This window comes from Hyla sarda, chromosome 6, assembly GCF_029499605.1.
Source record: "Hyla sarda isolate aHylSar1 chromosome 6, aHylSar1.hap1, whole genome shotgun sequence".
Lineage (NCBI taxonomy): Eukaryota > Metazoa > Chordata > Amphibia > Anura > Hylidae > Hyla > Hyla sarda.
The window spans coordinates 284,666,848-284,682,884 of NC_079194.1; the positions used below are offsets into that span (position 1 = coordinate 284,666,848).

Below are 16,037 nucleotides of genomic sequence, written 5' to 3' on the forward strand. Positions count from 1 at the left end.
CTATGGTATGTTGGAGGACCTTTGGAGGTCCATGGGTCACATGTTTACCCATAATTCTATGTGAAGGTGATTGACAGAAGTATTGGCACCAATTAGCACTAGTCCAGCCCCTGCCCATATAAGGGAGCTGTAGCCAATTATCGATCTCTTGGGTTGCTGCTCTCGTGGATGCCGGACTAGCAGGACGGATCTGTGCAACTTTCAAAGACACGCTAGGCCAGAAAACCTACCGGACTCAGCCTAAACTAAACCGTGAGTTCTAAACTAATCCCTGCTAAAGCTAGCGTGACTACCGGACCGCAACTGAAACCCATAAATCCAGTGGAACAGCGCATATCAGTCTACGGACTCTAAATTGCTTAAGGTCCCAACCACTGTCAATCTCTAAGAGACTTTGCATGTATAGAGACTGTTCCGGTTATGAAGCTTGCATAAAATCTTCAGTAAAAGTTCCGACTGTTTTCAGCAAACTCTCCGGTTGTGGACATTCAATTATTCTATACCTCCCTATCGCTCTTGGGAAGGGTGGCGGTAGGACAAGCATTACAGAGGAGCCCTCACCCTGGTGTCACGAATAGAAAGGGTTAACCAGACACCCTTTAGTAATCACACAGCTACACTCTCCCCACACCCAAATCCCCCAGGCTATCACATGTTATTACACTGACAGTATGGTGCAGAGGGAGAAGCTGCAGCATAACCCCTTGGGAGCCCTGTTACCTTGCTGAGACTTGTGGTGCTTTCACCAAATGAATTGATACTGACTTGATACTACCATGAATCCTGGTAGCTAGGGTTCTGTCAAGGTCTTGTAGCCTCCTGCCCAAGGGCATGAACTTCCACCGTGCAGGTGATCCTTGCAGAATGACCGGATAAAGTAGATTTGATCTGGACCTTCCCTAAAGCTTATCCACACACCTTATACCTTTACCACACTGTGGCTCAGCAGTAGCTGAACTTAAACTCTAAACTTGGGCAACTCCTCCCCCACTACACTATATGGGCCAGAATTTAGGGGTTCAGATTGGCAGGCAGGGTCACATGGGGTTTACACGGCTCTCTGCTGTCACGATGCCGGCTGGCAGGAGGTGGATCCTCTGTGCCAGAGAGGGATTGGCGTGGACCGTGCTAGTGGACCGGTTCTAAGTCACTACTGGTATTCACCAGAGCCCGCCGCAAAGCGGGATGGTCTTGCTGCGGCGGTAGTGACCAGGTCGTATCCACTAGCAACGGCTCAACCTCTCTGACTGCTGAAGATAGGCGCGGTACAAGGGAGTAGACAAAAGCAAAGTCGGACGTAGCAGAAGGTCGGGGCAGGCAGCAAGGATCGTAGTCAGTAAGGTAATAGCAGGAGGTCAAGTACACAGTAAGGACAACACAGTAACGCTTTCACTAGGCTCTAAGGCAACAAGATCCGGCAGGGAAGTGCAGGGACAGAGAACAGATATAGTCTGGGAGCAGGTGGAGCCAATCAAGCTAATTGGGCCAGGCACCAATCACTGGTGCACTGGCCCTTTAAGTCTCAGGGAGCTGGCGCGCGCGCGCCCTAGAGAGCGGAGCCGTGCGCGCCAGCACATGACAGCAGGGGACCGGGACGGGTAAGTGACCTGGGATGCGATTCGCGAGCGGGCGCGTCCCGCTGTGCGAATCGCATCCCCGACGGCCATGACAGTGCAGCGCTCCCGGTCAGCGGGACCGACCGGGGCGCTGCGGAGAGAGAGACGCCGTAAGCGCTCCGGGGAGGAGCGGGGACCCGGAGCGCTAGGCGTAACATCTGCTTAAAGACACAGTAACACATTAATAACATACATAGGAATAACAACAAAATAATCATAAAAATATATTGATTCTTAGTAAAGTGCAAAATATAATTAATGTGGCAAGAAGTCTCTCAGTGGGCCCAACACCGGGGCTGCTGTTCTGCCGGTAGCAGTCCGAAGAAACAGGACAGCCTTTGGTGCTAGGACACCACAAAAACAGAGCTAATTTATTTCAAAAACGCTTCCCATCTGTCTCCAGGTTGGGTGTGGTTCTGCAGCTCAGTTCCATTGAAGTGAATGGAGCCAAGTTGCAATACCACAGCCAACCTGGGGACAGACGTGGAGCGGTTTTTGAAAGAAATTAGCTTGTTTTTCGATTCCTGGATAACCCCTTTAGGATAACCATACACATTAGATGAAAGAAGGCTGATGGCTGGACAACTGGTGAACAATGATCTGATGAACGATCGCCTCGCAGACACAGCCATACACATTATAGTCCAGATTGGTCATCACACGTTTTCATACTGGTCATACTTGGCCATTGACATTGAGGAAAGAACAAATGATCTTTCTGGAAATAGTCTAGAAACATTCAGAAATATTTTTTACAAAAAATTTTAAAATTGATTTGGTCAAAAGATCCTTCCTGCATGAAAGATCTTTTTTTCTAACTACCAGCTTAAAAATTTTAAATTTGAAAATTTCACCAGTCAAATGATCATTTTTGTTAAAATGGTCAATTTTCATATTTTTAATGCCAATGGACACTTACTAGACATGCCCATAGTGCCAGGGCCTAATGCGGAAATAGGAATATGTAGCTGTGCCCTCAGTATCAGCATCAGAGCCCTCAGTATTAGCCACTTTACTGATACTTTACACACTAAAATGTAATATGCGCACACTACGACTGGGTTTCCAATTTCTCTCTGAAGTATACAGTGATCCCTCAACTTACAATGGCCTCAACATACAATATTTTCCACATACATTGTCTTTTCTGGACCATTGTAACTTGAAACCAGACTCAACATACAATGCTACGGACAGTCCAGATCTGTGATAAGTGTCAATGGCTGGAAGAACCGACCAATCAGAATGGACATTCACTGGTAAAACCCCTGTATTACTGAAGTGTATGCACTGACTGATGTCTGGTGACGCCCCCTACAGTACAGGGAGGTATTACATGTTCTGTACTACTCTTTACCTGTGCTAGGGATAGATGCTCCAGGTGGGGCGGCTCCATTTAGCTTTTTTAGGACACTGTGTACTGTACAGGACCCTGAAGAAGCTCCTGTCCTCTACATAGACAGTGATTACAGCTCCCAGCAGATCATTATTACTTTTATATGAAAGTATTTGCTTTATCTATATTAGTTATCTACTTATTTTTCTTCAATCCTCACTTTTTCCTATTTTTGGACGACATTTTGGTGGCTTCAGAACCAATTACCAGGTTTCCATAGAGTTCTGGTCTCAACATACAATGGTTTCAACATACAATGGTCGTCCTGGAACCAATTAATATTGTAACTTGAGGGACCACTGTATTGCTATTTGGAGGTAGATAGGAGCTTTGTATCTGGCACCCACAAACATTAAAAAGGAATAGTGCCGCCCTACCTACGATTATTCCCCATTGGCGCCCGCCAAGGATGTCATAAACTCTTTAGAAATCTTTACCAATTTATATTGCATAGTCTGATAGATATACAGTGGTCCCTCAAGTTACAATATTAATTGGTTCCAGGACGACCATTGTATGTTGAGATCATTGTAAGTTGAGACCATAACTCTATGGAAACCTGGTAATTGGTTCTGAAGCCCCAAAAATGTCATCCAAAAATAGGAAAAAGTGAGGAATAAAGAAAAATAAGTAGATAACTAATATAGATAAAGCAAATCATTACATATAAAAGTAATAAAGATCTGCTGGGAGCTGTAATCACAGTCTATGTCAGTGTTTCCCAACCAGGGTGCCTCCAGCTGTTGCAAAACTACAACTCCCAGCATGCCCGAACAGCCGTTGGCTGTCCGGGCATGCTGGGAGTTGTAGTTTTGCAATAGCTGGAGGCGCCCTGGTTGGGAAACAATGGTTTATGTAGAGGACAGGAGCTTCTTCAGGGTCCTATACAGTGCACACAGTGTCCCAAATGGAGCCGCCCTTACTTGGTGTCCAAAGGAGCAACTAACCCTGGCACAGGTAAGGAGTAGTACAGAACTTGTAGTTCCTCCCTGTACTGTAGGGGGCGCTACCAGACACCAGTCAGTGCATACACTTCAGTAATACAGGTGATTTACCAGTAAAATGCCCATACTGATTGGTCAGTTCCTCCAGTTGTGACACGTGTCACAGATCTGGACTGTCCGTAGCATTGTATGTCGAGTCTGGTTTCAAGTTACAATGGTCCAGAAAAAAAACATTGTATGTTGAAACTATTGTATGTTCAGGCCATTGTAAGTTGAGGGATCACTGTACTGTATAGCAGGCCACTGTTTTAGGGTGACCAAACATGAATTGTTACTATGACTATCGTACCAAATAAAATTGGATCCGAATGAAACCTTGAAGTGGTGAGAACATTTAGGGTCTATTAACGCTTGCCGAATTCCACCTCGAATTAAAGCCCATAGACTTCTATGGGCTTTAATTTGAGGCGGAGTTCTGCCATGTGAATAGACCCTTATTGCTGCATGTGGGGTACTACAAAGGTGTGATACTTCTCACAATACAATCAGGGAAAAATCATTCAACACAATGGGGGAGATTTATCAAAACCTGTCCAGAGGAAAAGTTGCCCAGTTGCCCATAGCAACCAATCAGATCGCTTCTTTCATTTTTAACAAGGCCTCTGCAAAATGAAAGTAGCGATCTGATTGGTTGCTATGGGCAACTGGGCAACATTTCCATTGCACAGGTTTTGATAAATCTCCCCCAATAAGATTTCAAGCCTCATGGCTTCTGACTCCACATGTGGTAACCGGAGGGAATTCCTTGGCCAGTCATCCTGTAAGTGAAGTCTTTTTATGACAGATATATGTTATTAAAGGTTTTCATTGATGGCCTAGCTTCAGTTGTGGTGAGCCACAGGGTGTGAAGGGGAGGTGTATGGGTCAGGTGTTATTAACCCCTAAATGTTCGTGACGCCAGGGCGAGGTTTTCCCGGTAACCACCCGAACGGTAGCACCACTATCCCTAGGTTAGGCAGGGCAGTAATAGTCCAAGGCCAGGTTAGGGTTAACGGTAGCTTTACTGAGGTAGACAGATGGTACAGTCTTTACAGCTAGGCCAGGATCCCAGAGAGGTGGCCAGTGATACAGAAGGACCTCACAGCTTGCTGGGACTTGTAGTGACTTTGACAGACTTTAAGACAGCCACGCTGACTATAATAGACTTGACTTAACTGTAGGTAGTGACAGCAGACAGAGATGACTTGACTTACTGGCTTGTGGCTGTTGGTTAGGCTTGAGGCCTCCAGATGTGCTGGACACTGACACTGAGACGTCTGGTCTTTACTGTGCCTCAGGGTCTAAGAGAGCAAAAGAGGCAGATTGCAGCTCCTCCCTTCCTTATAAAGGGGGGCTGAGCAAGGAGCCCATTGGTCAAGCTGCAGGTCACCTGGTTAGCTGGTGCCCTCTGGGTAACAAAACACATCAGGTGAACACATTATCATGTGACTAACTCAAAGGTCCTTAAAAGAGAACTACGGGATGTATCCCCTATCCTAAGGATAGGGGATAAGTTTCAGATCGCGGGGGGTCCGACCGCTGGGGCCCCCGTGATCTCCCGTACGGGGCCCCAGCTCTCTGATTAGAGAGGGCGTGTTGACCACCGCACAAAAAAGCGACTGACACGACCCCTCCATACACTGCTATGGGAGTGCCGGAAATTGCCGAAGGCAGCGCTTTGGCTTTCCCATAGCAGTAAATGGAGGGCGTGTGTCAGCCGCCACCTCGTGCGGTAGTCAACACGCCCCCTCTAACCAGAGAGCAGGGGCCTCGTACGGGAGATCGTGGAGAGCCCCAGCGGTCGGACCCCCCGCGATCTGAAACTTATCCCCTATCCTTAGGATAGGGGATACAATTTTCAATCCTGTAGTTCTCCTTTAAAGGTCCTTTATCCATAACACACATAACACTATACATACAGTAATATATATTACTATTGGGGAGACACTGCAGGAGGGCCCCTAGGTACTATACGGGACTATATCCCATACTGGGACATCACAATATCTGATCTTAAGTGGTCCAACACCCGACACCTCCGCCAATTGGATCCTTGCTAGAGTTTAACGCCTGCAATACAAAGTGAATAAAGCAGGAAGCAGACAGCGCCGTAAAATGTGTAGTGGCCATGCTGGGTTACTGCAGCTCAGCTCTTATTCACTTTAAAGGAAAACGGTCATCCTGTTTAACCACACTAAACCCAAAACACTGGTTTATAGTGCGGGTGAACAGGAAACTGATGCGGGGTCTCTGACTAATTTACATACCTTCAGTCCGGTGCCCAGTCCCTCTGAAGATCAGCTTCTATCTTCGCTGGAGGTGGGCCCGCCGGGGGAATTTGAATATTTATGGCAGCTGGTCAAGTTTTCCAAAATTAAAAGTTGTCCTTTATCCACAGAATAGGGGATAACTGACTGATCGGTGGGGGTCTGACTGCTTCGACCACCGTCAATCGCGAGAGGTCAAATGTCCCCTTTCTGAACATTAGAAGTTAATGGAGCAGTAGCATTTAGGGGAAATTTAACCCCAGAGGTCTAACCCCACTGATGAGCTAGTTATCCCCTATGCAGTGGACATCCCCAGCATCATCCGCACTAACATGTTTTAGAGGGTAATAGTGCGGGTGATGCTGATTCCAACGCTGTTTACCATTTTTTGACCGGTTGCGCCGTTCCTAAGTTTTGGACAAAAAATATGTAAATGAGCTTCTTGGTGCACTCAGGGCATTTCCCAGCCCCTTGTTGCACTGTTCTAGCAGGTCAGTGAAGGTGATGCTGCTGGCAGACTATTAATAGAAGAGTTAAAGGGATACTCCGGTGGAAAAACTTTTTTTTTTTTTTAAATCAACTGGTGCCAGAAAGTTAAACAGATTTGTAAATTACTTCTATTAAAAAAATCTTAATCCTTCCAGTACTTATTAGCTGCTAAATACTACAGAGGAAATTATTTTCTTTTTGGAACACAGAGCTCTCTGCTGTCATCATGAGCACAGTGCTCTCTGCTGACATCATGAGCACAGTGCTCTCTGCTGACATCTCTGTCCATTTTAGGAACTGTCCAGAGCAGCATATGTTTTCTATGGGGATTTTCTCCTACTCTAGACTGTTCCTAAAATGGATCGAGGTGTCAGCAGAGAGCACTGTGGTCATGATGTCAGCAGAGAGCTCTGTGTTCCAAAAAGAAAAGAATTTCCTCTGCAGTATTCAGTAGCTAATAAGTACTGGATGGATTAAGATTTTTTAATATAAGTAATTTACAAATCTGTTAAATTTTCTGGAGCCACTTGATTTAAAAAAAAAAAGTTTTCCAACGGATTACCCTTTTAAGGTAGGTCTCCTAACCAGGGTGCCTCCAGCTGTTACAAAACTACAATTCCCAGCATGCCCGGACAGCCGAAGGCTGTCCGGGCATGCTGGGAGTTGTAGTTTTACAACAGCTGGAGGCACCTTGCTTGGAAAACAGTGAGATAGGATATGTACATACTGAGGAAAATCCACCTGGCAGACATCCTGTTTTGCCGATATCAAACCGCACAGGGATCGCTTGGTCATATACCATCCTTTCTGATGGCAATGGAGTCCAGACGGTGTCCAGCCGGCCCATTGTCCAGAATTTACGCAGAAGAATTTTATGCTGCAGAAATTCCTCAGTGTGCGCAGTGTGCACAATCGAAATCCGCTGTAAGCAGAATAAATCTGGGCAGATATTCCTTTCGTCTAGGTTCACACTACGGAATTTCCGCCTGCAGTTCCGCTTTGAAATTGCAGGCAGAAATTCCGCTTACTAAAATGTACTGTATAGTGAATGGGTTTCCGTTCACACATTCACACTTCGGAACATATAAAGCGGAATTTGTGAACGGAAAATCCACTTGAAAATTTCCGTCTGAAGAATGGCGTTGCTCATTCTTCAGGCTGAAATACTCGCGGAACACATTGCAGTCTATTGGAGACTGCAGTGTCCGCGGGGTCCTAGCGCCGACTGATTACATCTGTGCTGGTCGCACTCAGAATCTCCGGGCGGAAGATTTTTTTGCCTGGAGATTCTGCAGTGTGAACCTAGCCTTACAGAATCATGAGGTCAAATACAGTACATCTCTCTAATGCTTATAGGGGGAAGACCCTCCAAACCGCACCCGTATCTGTGACCTGCTGTCACGGAGAGATGGAATGTTTGAGAGGAGAGCTGCCATAGCTGCTTACATACATTCCAGTCATGGCACATGCTGTTCTAAGGGCACATTAAACAGCATTTGGATTTGTACTTCCCCCCCCTGAATGTTTCCTACAGCATGGTTAGTGGAATAATAGCCCAATTGTTGCTGGATGGAGTGCGGAGAGAGCCTTGTGAGTAGAGGTGGAGCGAGTCAGGAGAAGGCAATTTCACAGATCATGGAAACACCAAAACAGATTTGTTTTATTACTATATTGTGGAGGAAAGTGCAGAACCCCTACCGAGATGCTAAACCCAACATGGAAGCCTATGGATGTAGAACCCACCAAACCCTGAATGTATTGTGTTTTATACTACATGTTCCTATTCAAAACAGTGTACAGTGTACAAAGCAAAGACACCGGTTGTTTTGTATAGAAGACCCTGCCGACAACCGGCCCAAAAACGGCAGGAAAATAAACGGAATGTCCACAGCAGGATTTATGAGATAAATGGAACTTTTACTTAAATTCTTGTGCAAACAGTCTTTACAAATATTCAGTTTCTCCTGAGGTAACTGGGATGCAGGTTCCTCACAGGCTTTGCTGGGACTAGTAGTCTGGAGATTTAAGCAGGCCACTGTGCTACTAATTATAGGATTTGAGTTGAATAGTAGTCACTAGGAATTTGTAGATAGAGCTTTATTGGTTCTTTAGGCTTTGGCCTAGGTGAGATGAATTGAGATATGATGATTGTGCTTGCTTGATTGTCAGGAACTAAGAGAGTGAATTTACAGACTACAGCCCCTTATATACTAAGGAGGCCGGACTAATCCCATTGGTTGTCAATCCTGTAGGTCCTGAACCCAGAGAACTCTGGGTACATCACATGACAGTATCACATGATCCAGGAAGGTCCTATACCTTAGTACAATCTTATACATACAGTGAACAATACACACAATACATTTATGATGTATTTTAGAAGGTGTAGTTGATAAGCAAGGGGGGGAAAAACCTTGCAGGAGAGCCCTGTGAAATGGAGGGACTCTAACTGAGGGGACTTAGGACAGGGACAGGACAAGGTCCTGTACCGGGACACCACATAACCATTATAAAGTTCAAAACAGTCTTAACCCCTGAGATGCTAAACTGCTAGAAGAAGGGGGGACATGAAGGCAACCAAATCCTATCCTTCTCCTACTGAGCCCTTAGTCGCCTCACCCCCTGACCCAAGGGCCCCACCTTCGGAGAATATACTGCCACAATCGGCTGGGTCCCATCCCAGCTCCACCAGGGACCGGTATAACCGGGCCGCTGCCACCGTTTTCCCAGCAATGCCTCCAAGTCCCCCCTTACTGTTCCTGCGATAAGCTCTTCCTGCCCACACACAACATAGCCACCTCCCGAACCTGATAAACGCAGCGGGCAGGTGGGACACTTCCTCTTCTCCCTGGGACACACCTCCTCTTCCTGCCCCTTCTCTTAACCCCCTGTGTCTCCTCCCCCTCTATCTTCCCGCTCTAACCATTAACCCCTTATTAACCCCCCTCACAAGCTCTTCCTCCAACCCCTGTCATGTGCCCCCTCCCATTCTGTCCAGTCCGGGGGGGGGGGGGGGGGGGGCTCTCTTATTTTAAAATGCAAGTCCAACTTTGTTCTACTACCTGGCATGGGGAGATGCTGGACATGCTAGTCGGAACAGTTTCCCAGTAAGTTCCATGCATGAGCCCTTTTCTAATTAATAGGACTCATGCACGGAACTCACTGAACGCTGGTACACTTGGTCAGGTCAGCGCGTGCCGAATCTCTCCACGCCGAACTTTGCAGAACAGGCGAGAGAACAACGTTTTACTTGTGCTGTAAGCGTACCTTTTTTTTTTTAACTCCCCGCTTTAAGTCCTGGCCCGCTTCATTACTGCTGCCCTAGGCACAGGCCCATGGGTGCATAATGGCTAATACAGCCTAGGGTTCAAGGTGTCTCCATGCACAGTTCTAGGTCTTTTAGCTTTTTGGGTCTGGCTAACTGCTTGGTGTTTGGAGCAGCTACTGTGTCATATTTCTATATTACTGTAGGGGGACTTCACTTTCTGTCTTAAAACTGGGAGCTGCAAGAATTAACTTGTCAAAAGATACAATGAGGATCCTTCAGGGTATTCCGGGTAAGGTGCAGCTCATGTCATGCTTCTTGCTGCAGAATGTATTGATAAATGTAAGTGGCCATAAGAACATTTATGCCCCAGGGGGTGATGAGCATGCAGATGCATCTGGGCCCTGGTGCCTGAAGGGCCCAAAGGCACATTTGCCCTAAAAGAAGACACCAGGTTTATAAATGGCACATGTTACAGATGTTGTATTGGGACCCAGAAGCCACATGTATGGTAAGGAGACAAAAATGGGAATATGGTCTTTCAAAAATGTATAATGCAAAATGATTAGTTCTTCACACATTACTGTCCAGGCCAGATCAGTCCAGAAATTGGTGTGGTGGTCCAGTACGGGAGGTGTTACCCCCGTGCTCCTGCTGTCCTGTCAGGCAGCCTCCTTCATTGTCCCAAAGGCCCCTGCACTTGTTTCCCCATTGTAAATATGTTTTACCTTGTAAAGTGTTATAAAATGTAATGTTGCTCTAAGAGTTATACCATGTGATATGTCATGTGATTGTTACCCAGGAGGTACCAGTGACCAGGTGACCCCAAGAGTGACCTATGGGCTCCCTGCTAGTCTCCCCATATAAGCCCTGGGTGGAGCTTCTCTCTCTCTTCCTGGTGAGGTCCAGTGCAGTCTTGTCTAGTGTGTGTGTCCAGAGTGTTGGAGACCTCAAAGTCCAGTCCTGCAGCCACCATCAAGTCAAGTAAAATAAAGTCACAGCTTTATGAGTCAAGTCAGTCCCTGTCATCTGTCAAGTCAGCGTGGTCTGCATTCAATTGTCCAGTCCTACTACAAGTCCCAGCAAGCCCTTAAGGTCTCTGAGTCACTGGTCACCTCCGTGGGCCCTGGCTGAACTGTATAGACTTTACCATCTGTCTACCCTCAGTAAAGCTACCATTGTCCGTAACTTGGCATCTGGGTCTTTATTGCCCCCCATGCCTAGCCCAGGATCCAGCGGTATACCTTCGGGTGGTTTTAGGCTAAACCACGCCCTGGCATCACAAATATAAGGGGTTAATGCCATCTGCCCCTAGGGTAACAACATCTACCCTCATCACACCCCACTATCACATCTGCAAATATATCCAGCCATCGAAATACAGTATATTGTGTGGAAAGCAACACCCCTTTCTTTGTGGGTCATAACCATTTAAGCTGCTTAGAAAAGATATTGTTGTCAGGTATGTTTACACAAGACTTTTCTACCATGGTGCTCCAAAAACAAATATTGCAAACCAGACCCTCTATAACTGAGCAGACGTTTATATAGCAAATACTGAAATGAGTATGAAACAATCATGTAGAGTCTTCAGTCATACAGCATTATGGCACCTGTGGATCTCGGAATTACTGGGTACAAAGGGATCCCCTTGTGGGTCATGGCTGTGATGCAAATTTAGGCCCCAATGATCCAGCAGATCATTGCTGCCACATAATGTATATCTAAGAGTGTATATTATGTTGGTCCCATGTATCTCAACAGTTGGTTTCTATATAGAAGCTGCTAGAAAGGCTCAGCGAGGAGTTTCCCCACGTTCAACCCTTTCTGTCCAGAGGGCTGGACCTAGCCAGTTGAGTCTTACTTAAGCCAGAGACGTGTGAGGAAGTCTCTCAGCTCTGCTCTTGCTCAGTAGACCACTTTAGTCAGAATCTGTCCAGCTTGGCCCTCTGAGAGCAGGTTAGACCTACTTAGCAACATCCACAGGTAAAATCCTGCTACCAGCAAGTATAGTTCCAATTGCTACGGTCTACGATCTTTAGGGTGATCAGAAACGTTTGCACCCACGACTGTCTCTGAGAGGGCAAATTTTCTTCCAGTATCTTGCTCCATTAAAGAAAATCGACAAGTCAGAAAGGCAGAACAGCTGAGCAAGGGTTCTTCTGCTTACACTGATCTCTTTGTAGGCTTGCAGCCAGAGTAAGTACTGCATGGCACAAGACGTCACGCATTATTTTAGCATACGCCCTGTTGTAGGGAATTGTGTCACAATCCATGAGCAAAGTTTTTGCACCCCAGTGGACATTGTCACATGCTTTACATGAGGGGCGGCTACCCACTCCCATCCCCTTAATTGATACCACACCCATAGCAAAGATAGGAATGGGCCTCATATTGTGGCATCTGATTTTATTCCCCCAGGATACAAAGGTCTGGTGTTCATTTCCTCTTGCTTTCCATGACCTTTTAGGTCAATACCCCCATCCCTTTATTTGCTGAAAATGCAGTTCCCTGGGGAGAGGTGTCCAGCACAGTTTCTTATCAGTAGCAGAAGTAACATGACCAACCAGGACTGGGTTCTGTTTCCAAAAAATCATAGCAGCAACGTGGTCTTTCTCTATGGTATGTAGGCGATTGGTCCAGGCTCTTAACACTTTTTAGGGCGCAGTCCTCATGGAATGCATGTGTTCTGTATATCTGTATGCCTTTGATGCCATAAGGAGACACCTAACAGAAAAAAATACCATATTCTTGACATAGGGAGATTTTTTATTTTAGAATTATTTCGGATAACAATATACATCCAAAATCGACTCCAAAACCCTGAAGTATTTAGAAAAGTCCCTGTAAATTTAGATCCTGCTGACTCTATAGGGCTGTGGTCTCCAAACTGTGGACCCCCAGCTGTTGCAAAACTACAACTCCCAGCATGCGGGGGGTTGTAGTTTTGCAACAGCTGGAGGTCCACAGTTTGGAGATTTAGAGAACTATGCTATATGGCCAGAACCTGGGTCCATTGGTACTGTTATGAGCCCGTCTGACCTCACACGCACCCAGGGCTGGTGCAAGGATTTTTGCCACCCTAGGCGAAAGCTAATTTTGCCTCCCCTTGCTGCTAATTTTGCCGCCCCTTGGTACCCTACCCATTGGGTCCGCCCATTTACATTCCCCACCTTATACTGGGGTGACACACTGTAACAAACCTCCTCCTCATGTAATCTCCTTACTTCTGGAGTGACACACTGTAACAAACCTACTCCTCATGGAATCTCCTTACTACTGGGGTGACACACTGTAACAAAGCTCCTCATCATGTAATCACCTTACTACTGGGGTGACACACTGTAACAAACCCCCTCCTCATGTAATCATCTTACTACTGGGGTGACACACTGTAACAAACCTCCTCCTCACGTAATCTCCTTACTACTGGGGTGACACACTGTAACAAACCTCCTCCTCATGTAATCTCCTTACTACTGGGGTGACACACTGTAACAAATCTCTTTCCATGTAATCTCCTTACTACTGGGGTGACACACTGTAACAAATCTCCTTCCATGTAATCTCCTTACTACTGGGGTGACACACTGGAACAAACCTCCTCCTCATGTAATCTCCTTACTACTGGGGTGACACACTGTAACAAACCCACTCCTCCTGTAATCTCCTTCCTACTGGGGTGACACACTGTAACAAACCTCCTCATCATGTAATCACCTTACTACTGGGGTGACACACTGTAACAAACTCACTCCTCATGTTAACACCTCACTACTGGGGTTACACACTATAACAAACCTCCTCATCATGTAATCTCCTTACTACTGGGGTGACACACTATAACAAACCTCCTCCTCATGTAATTACCTTACTACTGGGGTGACACACTGAAACAAACCTCCTCCTCATGTAATCACCTTACTACTGGGGTGACACACTGTAACAAACCTCCTCCTCATGTAATCTTCTTACTACTGGGGAGACACACTGTAACAAACCTCCTCCTCATGTAATCACCTTACTACTGGGGTGACACACTGTAACAAACCTCCTCCTCATGTAATTTTCTTACTACTGGGGTGACACACTGTAACAAACCTCCTCCTCATGTAATCTTCTTACTACTGGGGTGACACACTGTGGCAAACCTCCTCCTCATGTAATCTCCTTACTACTGGGGTGACACACTGTAACAAACCTTCTCCTCATGTAATCACCTTACTACTGGGGTGACACACTGTAACAAACCTCCTCCTCATGTAATTTTCTTACTGCTGGGGTGACACACTGTAACAAACCTCCTCCTCATGTAATCTTCTTACTACTGGGGTGACACGGTGGTGTTGGCTGGGCGGGTGCTTTGGATGTTAGCTGGCTACTAACTTTCTTGCAGCGTGTAGAGCAGCGCCCCATTAAGAGGACGCTCTAGGCGGCTGCCTATTTTGCCTATAGGCAGAACCGGCCCTGCATGCACCCATACACATGTACACAGACAGCTCTTGTGGCTGATGTTTTTGTTGTATTTGTATTTTCCCCTCCCCCCTACCTACTCAGTTGGAAAAGATATCAATGCAGAAGAAAGGTATGAAGCAGACGTTCAGATTGCCCAGAGGACAACAGTCAGAAAGAAGTCAAAATGTCCAATTGTAACTGTATATGTTCTGTCAAATATCCCGTTCTGGGAGGATAGCCAAGATTCTGAAATAGCTCGTTAAACAGCACAAACAAGTAGTGGAGTAACGACTATGTATTAGGAGCGAGCTCTACTGAACATGGGGACCACTGAATGTGTGTTCATAGTAATAGTATGAGATTGGACAAACTACATTACTGTGTTTTTATGTATTATTTTGTTATACGAAGTTGGCCTCATCCTGGGCAGTTTGGCAATTTTCCAAAACAATATTATTATGGTATTTTATCCGTTTTACATCAGTCAAGAATTGATCTGGGCATTAATGTGATGGGCAGATGTGTAGATAGAATTTTTCTTACCCAGGATTTTATTTGCTACTGTGGTAGCGGGGTGTGATGAGGGCAGATGTTGTTACCCTAGGGGCAGATGGAATGAACCCCTTTTATTCGTGATGCCAGGGCGTGGTTTAGCCTAAAACCACCCAAAGGTATACCGCTGGATCCTGGGCACGGGGGCAATAAAGATTCCGACGCCAAGTTACGGATAACGGAAGCTTTACTGAGGGTAGACAGTTGGTAAATTCTATACAGTTCAGCCAGGGCCCAAGGAGGTGACCAGTGACTCAGAGACCTTAAGGACTTGCTGGGACTTGTAGTAGGACTGGACAATTGAATCCAGACTACGCTGACTTGACAGATGACAGGGACTGACTTGACTCATAAAGCTGTGACTTTATCTTACTTGACTTGATGGTGGCTGCAGGACTGGACTTTGAGGTCTCCAACACTCTGGACACACACACTAGACAAGACTGCACTGGACCTCAGCAGAAAGAGAGAGAAGCTCCACCCAGGACTTATATGGGGGAGACTAGCAGGGAGCCCATAGGTCACTCTTGGGATCACCTGGTCACTGGTACCTCCTGGGTAACAATCACATGACATAACTCTTAAAGATACAACACATTTTATAATACAATACACTGCAGAACATATGTACAGGGGGGGAGGTGCAAGGGGCCCTGGGGAAACTGAAGAAGGCTGCCTGACAGGACAGCAAGGGTACGGGGTAATATCTCCCGTACTGGGCCACCACACTACTTTAGCCCTGTATCTAAATCACCTGGCCAAGACCAAGTGGCTTTTCCCTTTCCTTGTCCCTGCTCAAAACTCAGCACCACGTCCTGCTCGGTTACCCAGCACCATGCCCCACTCGGCAACCAGCATCCTACCCTGCTTGGCACCCGGCCCAACACAACACCCAGCACCAGGCTTTGCTCAGCATCCAGCACCATTCCCTGCTCAGAACCAGTGCCCACCTTGCTCCTCACCCATCACCATGCCCTGTTTGTCTCCGAGCACCATGCCCTGTTTGTCAACTAG

The 16,037-nt window shown here is 46.4% G+C and overlaps 1 protein-coding gene across 2 annotated transcripts in view; it reads left to right on the forward strand.

Annotated features, from left to right (window-relative positions):
* The first annotated feature begins 4,654 nt into the window (after window positions 1–4,654).
* Window positions 4,655–16,037, forward strand: part of AHNAK (AHNAK nucleoprotein) — a 93,596-nt gene continuing 82,213 nt past the window's right edge. For both annotated transcript variants that reach the window (XM_056527545.1, XM_056527544.1), the window contains exon 1: window positions 4,655–4,776. The gene's annotated coding sequence lies outside the window, so the exon portion shown is untranslated. The remainder of the gene's footprint in view (window positions 4,777–16,037) is intronic.